The sequence below is a fragment of the Drosophila persimilis genome, unplaced genomic scaffold, assembly GCF_003286085.1.
Source record: "Drosophila persimilis strain 14011-0111.01,24,50 unplaced genomic scaffold, DperRS2 tig00001093-arrow-arrow-pilon, whole genome shotgun sequence".
Taxonomy (NCBI): Eukaryota; Metazoa; Arthropoda; class Insecta; order Diptera; family Drosophilidae; genus Drosophila; species Drosophila persimilis.
In genome coordinates, this window is record NW_020825413.1 from 18,895 (window position 1) to 28,284 (window position 9,390).

A 9,390-nucleotide genomic window follows, 5' to 3' on the forward strand; every position below is an offset into this window, starting at 1 on the left:
CCTGGACGGCTGGCAGCGCGTTTCGTACCTGCAGCAGCTCCTTTGGTCCCGGTGGAAGGAGGAGTACATAACGTCACTGCAGCAGCGCTCAAAGTGGCGCACTGTGAAGCCTAGTTTAGCTGTCGCCGATTTGGTTCTTGTCAAGGATGAGAATCTTCCTCCCATGAAGTGACCACTGGCGAGAGTGGTCGAGCTTTTGCCTGGACGAGATGGCGTTTCCCGAGTTGCTGTGCTGAAGACGTCATCTGGAATCACAAAGCGCGCCGTCAACAAGCTGTGCCTACTGCCAAATGCTGTTGCTGTTGAAAGTCAGGCTTCCAACGGGGGGAGTATGTCAGATCAAGCAGCTTAAATATTTTAAATTATTGCCAGTGGTGCGGTCCAAAGGAAATGCATTTTGGTGTTGTCGTTTGCACTGCAAAGATCATTTGCTACCGCATATGCGCATGCAGTGGAATTATTTCGTCTCCTTATGTCGCTATCTCTCGGACTCGGCTTAACAGCGTCCCCGAGCAGCTCTAACGCTCTCGGGCTATCTCGGACCCACAACGCTTCCTATGCTAATGCTAATTCGATTGGTGGCGTTTCGCCATCTGCCATCTGTTCTATCTAGAACCACCAGCCGATTATAAAAACAATTGTGTTGAGTAAGGTAGTCTTGAGTAGTCTGAGGTACTCAGACTAGCACAGCGTAATACTTGATACAGCCGAACATCATTAATAATTACTCTTATCAGTCTAGTGTGTGGGTAGTCGGAAGCTCACATCTTTTTTATGTGGTTTTGTAATCTACAAAATGTCTACATAAGAGTGAAAAACGAGGGGGAACGTTGTGAGTTGCTGCGGACACCGCAACTCTACAGTTATACCCGATACTAAGTCAGTATGGCTCTCCTCCGGCAGACGCCGCTAATATTAAACGACACGACAAAGAGTGCGTGCGAGAGAGACAGAAAATCAGTCTGAGCGTGACGTCGGGCGCTGCGTAGCCACTAAAAATTGATTTCTTGCTTTTGGCTACAAAAATGATCCGATCTGATCCAGATTCGGCAACCGGATAGATATGGTCATTGTCTATGATTCTGCGTTTTTAGTTTACTCGATTTTGCAATATTGTGGATGCAACAGATTTTCGTCCTTTGTGTGGGCGGAAGGGGGTGGGGCGAAATTTTGAGATATACGTTTTATAGTGAGATCTAACAGGAGTGCGGATACCAAATTTGGTTACTCTAGCCTTAATAGTCTCTGAGATTTATGAATATCCCCAGATCTGCATCCTTTGCGGGGGCGGAAGGGGGTGTGGCGAAATTTTGAAACAAACTCGTCTCGGTCCGATATATTAGGAGTGTGGATACCAAATTTGGTTGCTCTAGCTTTTATAGTCTCTGAGATCTAGGCGCTAATGTTTTACTCTAAGCAAAGCCGCCTATGCTACGTGTGTGTTAGAGAGAGACAGGGCGAGAAAAAATGAAATTGTTTTCTTGATGCTGGCTATAATAATAATACGATCCAATTCAGATTCCGCAGTCTAAAAGATATCGTCATTCTCTACGATTCTGCGTTTTTGGTTTTCTCGTATCTTTAAAATTGTGGATGCCACAGATTTTCGCCCTTTGTGGGGGCGGAAGTGGGCGGGGCAAAGTTTTGAAATATTTTTGTAGCAGTGACATATCACAGAAGTCTGGATCCAAAACATCGTTGCTCTAGCTCTTATAGTCTTTGAGCATTAGGCGCTGAAGGGGACGGACAGACGGACAGACGGACAGACGGACGGACGGACAGACGGACAGACGGACATGGCTCAATCGACTCGGCTATTGATGCTGATCAAGAATATATATACTTTATGGGGTCGGAAACGATTCCTTCTGGACGTTACACACATACACTTTTACCACAAATCTAATATACCCCAATACTCATTTTGAGTATCGGGTATAAAAACCCATATTGATATTTACATCTATAACTATTCTGGAGTAGTCTCTGTGGCTTCTTATTTAGGCACGTCGGACTCAACCAGATTACTTCCGGCATTCAACTGGCCCTGCTGGACATCAACTGAGGATTGCTTTTGTTCGCTTGGAGCTTGGGGCTTCAAAACACTTTTCTCCCGGGATCGTAGAAGATTATCGAGTCCGCCAAAAGGAGCCTCAATGACAACGTAAAGCAGATACGAAATGAAAATAGTGATCCCAAAGTCAGACCAAAATTTCTGCATCTGAAAATCATCAATGAGGTTAGTTAAAAATAAGCAACCATCAACTACTAGAAACAAAACCTACTACAATTTGTCCGAGAAATAAGTATTAGTACGAACGCTTCTACTGTTGACTTCCTGTACGAAAAGGTGTCAGATGTACACGGAATAGGAGAGTCTCGAGAGAGGCTGCCACAATGGCGAGGATAGGAAACTGTTGGCCAGACCGCCATGGCCCTGCATGCAGGCAAAGACGATCCAACACAGGGCTAAGGGCCAGCCCACTCTGGTAAGCGTGTAGTACAGAAACTCCTTGAGGGTGGACAGGGGTGGAGCACTCCATTGGGTCGCAGGGTACAGGGCAAACATCGAGGTGAAGATCATGGCCAGACTAAGAACCCATCCAGACCATACCAAAATCCGGCTTATTTGGAACTTCTTCCTACAATTCAGGTGAAGAAAATATCCAAAAGAAATGCAATCAGCCAAGGTGCCGAATGAGTATGTGTGGCAGAATACAGTTTCCTTCCGGCATCTCCTTCGGTTCCATTCCTGCAATTAAATGGGGTTGAAGAACTCCAACGACAAACAGAAGCATCGTGGACCTACTTGAAGAGCAATGAGTATTTGTTGACTATCATCGTGGCAAAGAGGCAGGACGATAGTAGGAGAACAAGAACCGAGATGCCAGCTGCTGCCTTTTTGCCCCACTTATACAGTGCAATCAGCAGAAGCGGAGAGATTATATAAAGCTGCATATCCACTGCCCAGTACCATGTGTGATCCAGGCACTGAAAACGATTATCGTACAAATGGTAATAAGAGTAGATCTATGACTTACAATATTGCTTGTAGCATAATTCTGCACGAAGAGCAGCGTCCAGAACCAGCCCTTTTCATAGGCGGCTGTACCATGGAATCCACCTTTAAAATAAGGTCCCCCAGAAACAATGGGCGTCAGCTTTATGTAAACTAGGATTGCTATTGCAAGTATCGGCACGATCCGTATAATACGATGAAGATACATAAGCGGCACATTCAGTTTTCCTTTGGATCTGTAAGAAAATTGGCAATAATTCTCGATGGATACAAAATATCTCAAACACTTACTTATCCATTGAGCGAAGAGCAACCGTAGCCACTAGTAGGCCAGCAATAAAGAAAAAGGAATCAACCGAAAAAAATCCGTGGAGAATAAAGCTGGAAAAGGATTCCGCGACCCACTAGCAAACAAAAAAACAGAGCTGAATGGTTTTTGCACATACAAGCATGAGGCCACTAAAACCGAAATCATATTGAAGGTATTTATATTTGGAGAAACAAAACAACACAGAATAGGGACATGCAGCGGATTCCATCAAGACAACTGATCACGTTCGGATTCGATTTGCTGTCGACAATGCGGAAGATGGCACGGGAACTTGACCGTGCCGAGCACATCTTCACAGTCACAGAGATACTACCTGGTAGGCAAAATACGAGTTAAATCATTCTGTAAATCATTCCGTTCTCTCCGGTCCTCACTCTGATCCTGGCACAGAAAGTAGTCGTAGAGCGTGCATAGACCCACGATAGTACCCATCAAGCCAAGAAGTACACTGCAATCCATAGTATGAGTCACAGAAATTGATTATGATAAGGTCTAACTTACACTGTGAAAATGGTCATTCCATCCCAAGGTTTCGATTCACTTGTCTGATAGCTGGCCTCGCTAAATTTTATATTTGTGCTGCTTGAGTTCAACAAATTCTGCATTAACTGCTCCAGAAACATATCCATATGTGCCGCAGAGCAGGAAGCCGGAAAGCAAGATGCGATCTTGATCGAAATGGATACGGCGGGTACAATTAGAAAACAGTACTTTCCATGTATGCTGTGACTACTGGTGATCTCCTCGCTGATCTTGACTCATCGAAGTTACCCAGATGGTAGACATTGCCGGACAGCACTCCTGAGGGAATGGAGCCCCAAGCATCGATCACTGCTCACAAAATTCGTCAACTTCAGTTCTCATTGACTTGAATATAATTTTCATTATTTACTTACTCTTAAGTATAATTTTCCCATAATTTTCCAGTAGTGAGCGCCTGCATGAACTGAGCCATGTCCGCGAAACACAACAGATCCTCCTGACTGGGTATTCGGGGGTGGAAAAGATCCAAGTCCGGGAGCAATTCATACGGAAGTTTTCGGCAAACTTCCCAGCGGGCGGAGACTTTTTAAACGCTGGTAATCTTGCAGGACATCTCCGTCTTTCAGTTGTGCGGCACTGACAAGTACCAGTCCGCAGACAAGTAGACTGCTTAAAACGTTCACCATGCTAATACTTTTTCGATTGAAGGCATTGCACCTTTTGACTGTGATTTTATAGGAATGTTTTGAGGGAAATCTGGAGATAACATTATCAGTGTGTCAGCTCTCGAGTCGAGTATATCAGCCAAAATGCTTAATTCAGTCAAACATCACCGATAAGGAGCAATCCGTCTAAATTCTATGTAGTCACAAGATCATTTATCTATAATCTTTTCCCAGGTAATCGTTTTACTTATTGACTTTTGATGGATTAAATTTGGTTTTAATATGAGTGAGTAAGAAAAAAACGGAGAAAACTAAAGTTTAGCTAAACATGGATGTAGACAATTTTTTCTATAATTCTGATCATTGCTTAATGATAGCCAATGTGCAATTATTACCATTAGTGGTGGCAGATCCTTTCTTTGTTTCAATGTTTTTTCCAATTCTCATGACAAGTAGCAGCAAAATGGCGAGAGTTCGTGAAGAGATTCCGCCTCCCCGCAACAACCAAATTTAAAACGAGGGGGAACGTTGTGAGTTGCTGCGGACACCGCAACTCTACATTTATACCCGATACTTAGTCAGTATGGCTCTCCTCCGGCAGAGGCCGCTAATATTAAACGACACGACAAAGAGTGCGTGCGAGAGAGACAGAAAATCAGTCAGAGCGTGACGTCGGGCGCTGCGTAGCCACTGCAAATTGATTTCTTGCTTTTGGCTACAAAAATGATCCGATCTGATCCAGATTCAGCGATCTGATAGATATGGTCACTATCTATGATTCTGCGTTTTTAGTTTTCTCGAATGTGCAATATTGTGAATATAACAGATTTTCGTCCTTTGTGGGTGCGGAAGGGGGTGGGGAGAAATTCTGAAATATAGGTTTTATAGTGAGATCTAACAGAAGTGCGGATACCAAATTTTGTTACTCTAGCGATAATAGTCTCTGAGATTTGTGGATTTTCGTCCTTTGCGGGGGCGGAAGGGGGTGTGCCGAAATTTGGACACGAAACAGTCAAGGTCCGATATTACAGGAGTATGGATACCAAATTTGGTTGCTCTGGCTCTTATAGGTTCTGAGATCCTTGAACTCATATTTTGCAACTGGCAAAACCGACCATGAAACCTGTGTTTTTGAGAGAGACAGAGCGAGGAAAAATAAAATTGTATTCTTGATTCTGGCTATAATAATTATACGATCTGGTTGAGATTTTACATTCTAGAACATATAAACATCCTCTACGATTCTGCCTTTTTTGGTTTTATCGTATCTTTAAAAACGTGGATGCCACAGATTTTCGTTCTTTGTGGGGCGGAAGTGGGCGGCGCGAAGTTTTGAAATATTTTTGCGGCGTTGTGGGGTGGGGTGGGGAGACCTGAAAAGAAGGGAGAATCTGTTAGGAACACAACATCGAAGTGGGCCCTGAACTATCACTTGGAGCCGTTCAGAACTGGCTCTGGGAATCATTCAGTACAAATATCGAAAGTACAGGGAACATAAAGTAAATAAAAATTCAAATACAAAACAAAGCCCATGAACGAATATTTCCTCACAGGTGCTGGAATAAGATGAATCCAACTATTAATAATCCACGTTCCCCATTCACCCTTTCGCGGGGTATTTTCGGATCCATGGGATCCTTCGACTTTACCGACCAGCATCAGCAGCAGCAGCCGGAGCTGCAGGTCCCCCCCGAAGGTTCCGGCGACAAGAATGGACTCAATGCGATGCCCTTCCTAGGACTGCTTTCGCGCCCAATGGGTCCAATAGGTCGCGCACACCCCCCCACCTTCCCTCCGATGGGTGATTCAGATGGGTGAGCGGCAGCAGCTCAGACTCCCCTTCCCCCTAGGACATAACTTACCCCCGGCTCCCCTGCAGATTCAATGCTGTGCCACAGATGGCATCGATGGGACCACCGCCCGTGTTGAGCTCCCTCTGGACAGCCGGCGCTTCTCCGGACAGCCGCGGAGACTACTACGACGGCCCGCACAAAGAGTACTCCGACGGCCGCTACGACGGCGACTACGAGGGCGACTACTCGATGCCCACCGAGGAGGACCAAGAGGAGGAGTCGTGCTCCTGTCAGGGCCAGAGCGAGTTCAGCTCGATAGAGCGCACCGAGTCGGACTCGGAGTGGGAGGAGCTCACCGACGGCCCTTCCCCCAGGGTCTCTCCGCTGGAGTCCCTCGGCGCAGTCGTGCTCTCCACAATGCAGCCGGAGCACAGTCAGCGCATGGTGGCCTTGTACCACCTCCTCTTGGAGACCGCTGTGGTCAAGGTCGTGCTGCTGGTGATGCAGATGCTGTGCTGCGCGGTGTTCTGGCTGGTCGAGAAGACTGTGGTCGTCAACGAAACCGTCGGCTCGATGCGCCTCCGATTGTGGAACAGCAAGTTCAAGCTGCGCACCATCCAGCGCCAGTTGCTGTGGCGCATGGCCAATGCCCGGGGCGACGAGACGCTCGTCTTCTTTGCCGTGCTCATGACCACTCCCTGGCTGTTCTCCCTCAGCCTCCTGGGATTCATCCTGTCTTTGGCGGCGCTCCTGAAGAAGACCGTCGAGGAGCTGGTGTTCCAGATACGCCTGCACCTCGTGATCTAGGGGGAAGCCATCGAGCAGAAAGCAGCAAGCAGTATCCAATCACACACTGACAGAAGACAAACGTCCACACGCCCGACACTCCACTCCTCCCCTCAGAGATGTTTGCACTTCCATTTGGGCATCTATTTTCGTTGATGCCAGAATCGTAATGCACGGAATCGTCTCTCCGTTTTTGGCCGCAATGAAAATATATGCCGAAATATTCGAGATTCAAAGTCAAATTCAAACAAGAGTTTCCAGTCGATCAGATATATCGTTTATGCATATTACGATCCGTTCCGTTTGGACGGGAGTCCAATTGCTCATCGTTCATCCCCGTTATTGCATTTATTATTATTTTTATTTCGCTGCATATTTGTTCTGCAATTTATTCAATAATAATCGGAGGAGGAGAGCATGCAGCAGCAGCAAAACATTTCCGCTGCAGCAGCGATTGTGGCAGCCGTGGGGCCTTTGTTGCCACCAATTGCAGGCCCCCGCATACGCACTTCGGAGGCACGGAATCCACCAGAAGCGGCAACAAATGAATCATTAAATATTCACTGTACTCTTATTGATTCAGTGATCAAAACAACACAACAAAAGCGTCATCATCCACGATCCACGACCCATTATACCTGATCCAGAATCCGTAGAAGCATCCATTCTCAGGGCTCTTTTGGGCGCTGGTTGGGGTACGCCTCCGATTTCAATCCCTTGCCACACGGGCAACCCGAGCAAGCCCCGATATGTAAACAGGGTCAAGACTACCTGTGCGAAGGGGGCCAAGGGAGGCGTCGGCATAAGACTCGGCCCGGAAGTGGACATACTCGTGTGCAGCCCTTTCGCCCGGCTATTGATATTCCCATTTGTGATTACAGTCTGTAGCGCCACAGCAGCTCTTATAGTCTTTGAGCACTAGGCGCTGAAGAGGACGGACAGACGGACGGACGGATGGACGGACGGACAGACAGACAGGGCTCAATCGACTCGGCTATTGATGCTGATCAAGAATATATATACTTTATGGCGTCGGAAACGATTCCTTCTGGACGTTACACACATCCACTTTTACCAAAAATCTAATATACCCCAATACTCATTTTGCAAACAGATGCAAAAAAAAACAAAACGGAGAAAATCCCTACTGCAGTCATCGACTGCGATACAACCTCTGGCGCTTACGTATAATTTCGTATAAAATATGTTCTATGTAAATAATCAACCAATTTATTTTCGGTTTTAGTTGCCGATCGTGTTCTGACATGATAATTATAGTACGAGAACAAAGAATACAATAAGTATAGACAATGGAAGAGATTACTTGGAAGAGTATAATTTTTATAACCGCTACTCAAAATGAGTATTGGGGTATATTAGATTTGTGGTAAAAGTGGATGTGTGTAACGTCCAGAAGGAATCGTTTCCGACCCCATAAAGTATATATATTCTTGATCAGCATCAATATCCGAATCTATTGAGCCCTGTCTGTCTGTCCGTCCTATATACAGCTAGTTATAGCAACGATATTTTGGATCCAGACTTCTGTGATATGTCACTGCTACAAAAATATTTCAAAACTTTGCCCCGCCCACTTCTGCCCTCCCAAAGGGCGAAAATCTGTGGTATCCACAAATCTCAGAGACAATTAAGTCTAGAGTAACCAAATTTTTCTCACTATAAAACCTATATTTCAGAATTTCGCCCCACCTCCTTCCGCACCCACAAAGGACGAAAATCTGTTGCATTCACAATATTGCACATTCGAGAAAACTAAAAACGCAGAATCATGGATAGTGACCATATCTATCAGATCGCTGAATCTGGATCAGATCGGATCATTTTTGTAGCCAAAAGCAAGAAATCAATTTGCAGTGGCTACGCAGCGCCCGACGTCACGCTCTGACTGATTTTCTGTCTCTCTCGCACGCACTCTTTGTCGTGTCGTTTAGTATTAGCGGCCTCTGCCGGAGGAGAGCCATACTGACTAAGTATCGGGAATAAATGTAGAGTTGCGGTGTCCGCAGCAACTCACAACGTTCCCCCTCGTTTATTAGTTGAATTTGTGAGTAAAGCGCTTGTCGAATAGTTATTTGTTAGATCTAATATCTCAAGTGGCTTCAAAGTCTTAACTTAATAGCAAACTTAAACATGTCTGGTCGGCGAAAAGTCATTGAATACAAGAAAACCATACTGGATCTAAATATGGGAAAGACAAAACACGACTATTAGCATCTTACATTTAACTATTCTGAAACAGTCGTTGTGGCTTCTTCCTTAGGCTTTTCAGGTTCATCCAGATTCCTTCCGACA

General features: G+C 45.6%; 1 pseudogene; it reads right to left on the reverse strand.

Annotated features, from left to right (window-relative positions):
• Positions 1-1,950: 1,950 nt before the first annotated feature.
• Positions 1,951-4,519, reverse strand: LOC113566846 (annotated as a pseudogene).
• Between the last annotated feature and the right edge of the window lie 4,871 nt (positions 4,520-9,390).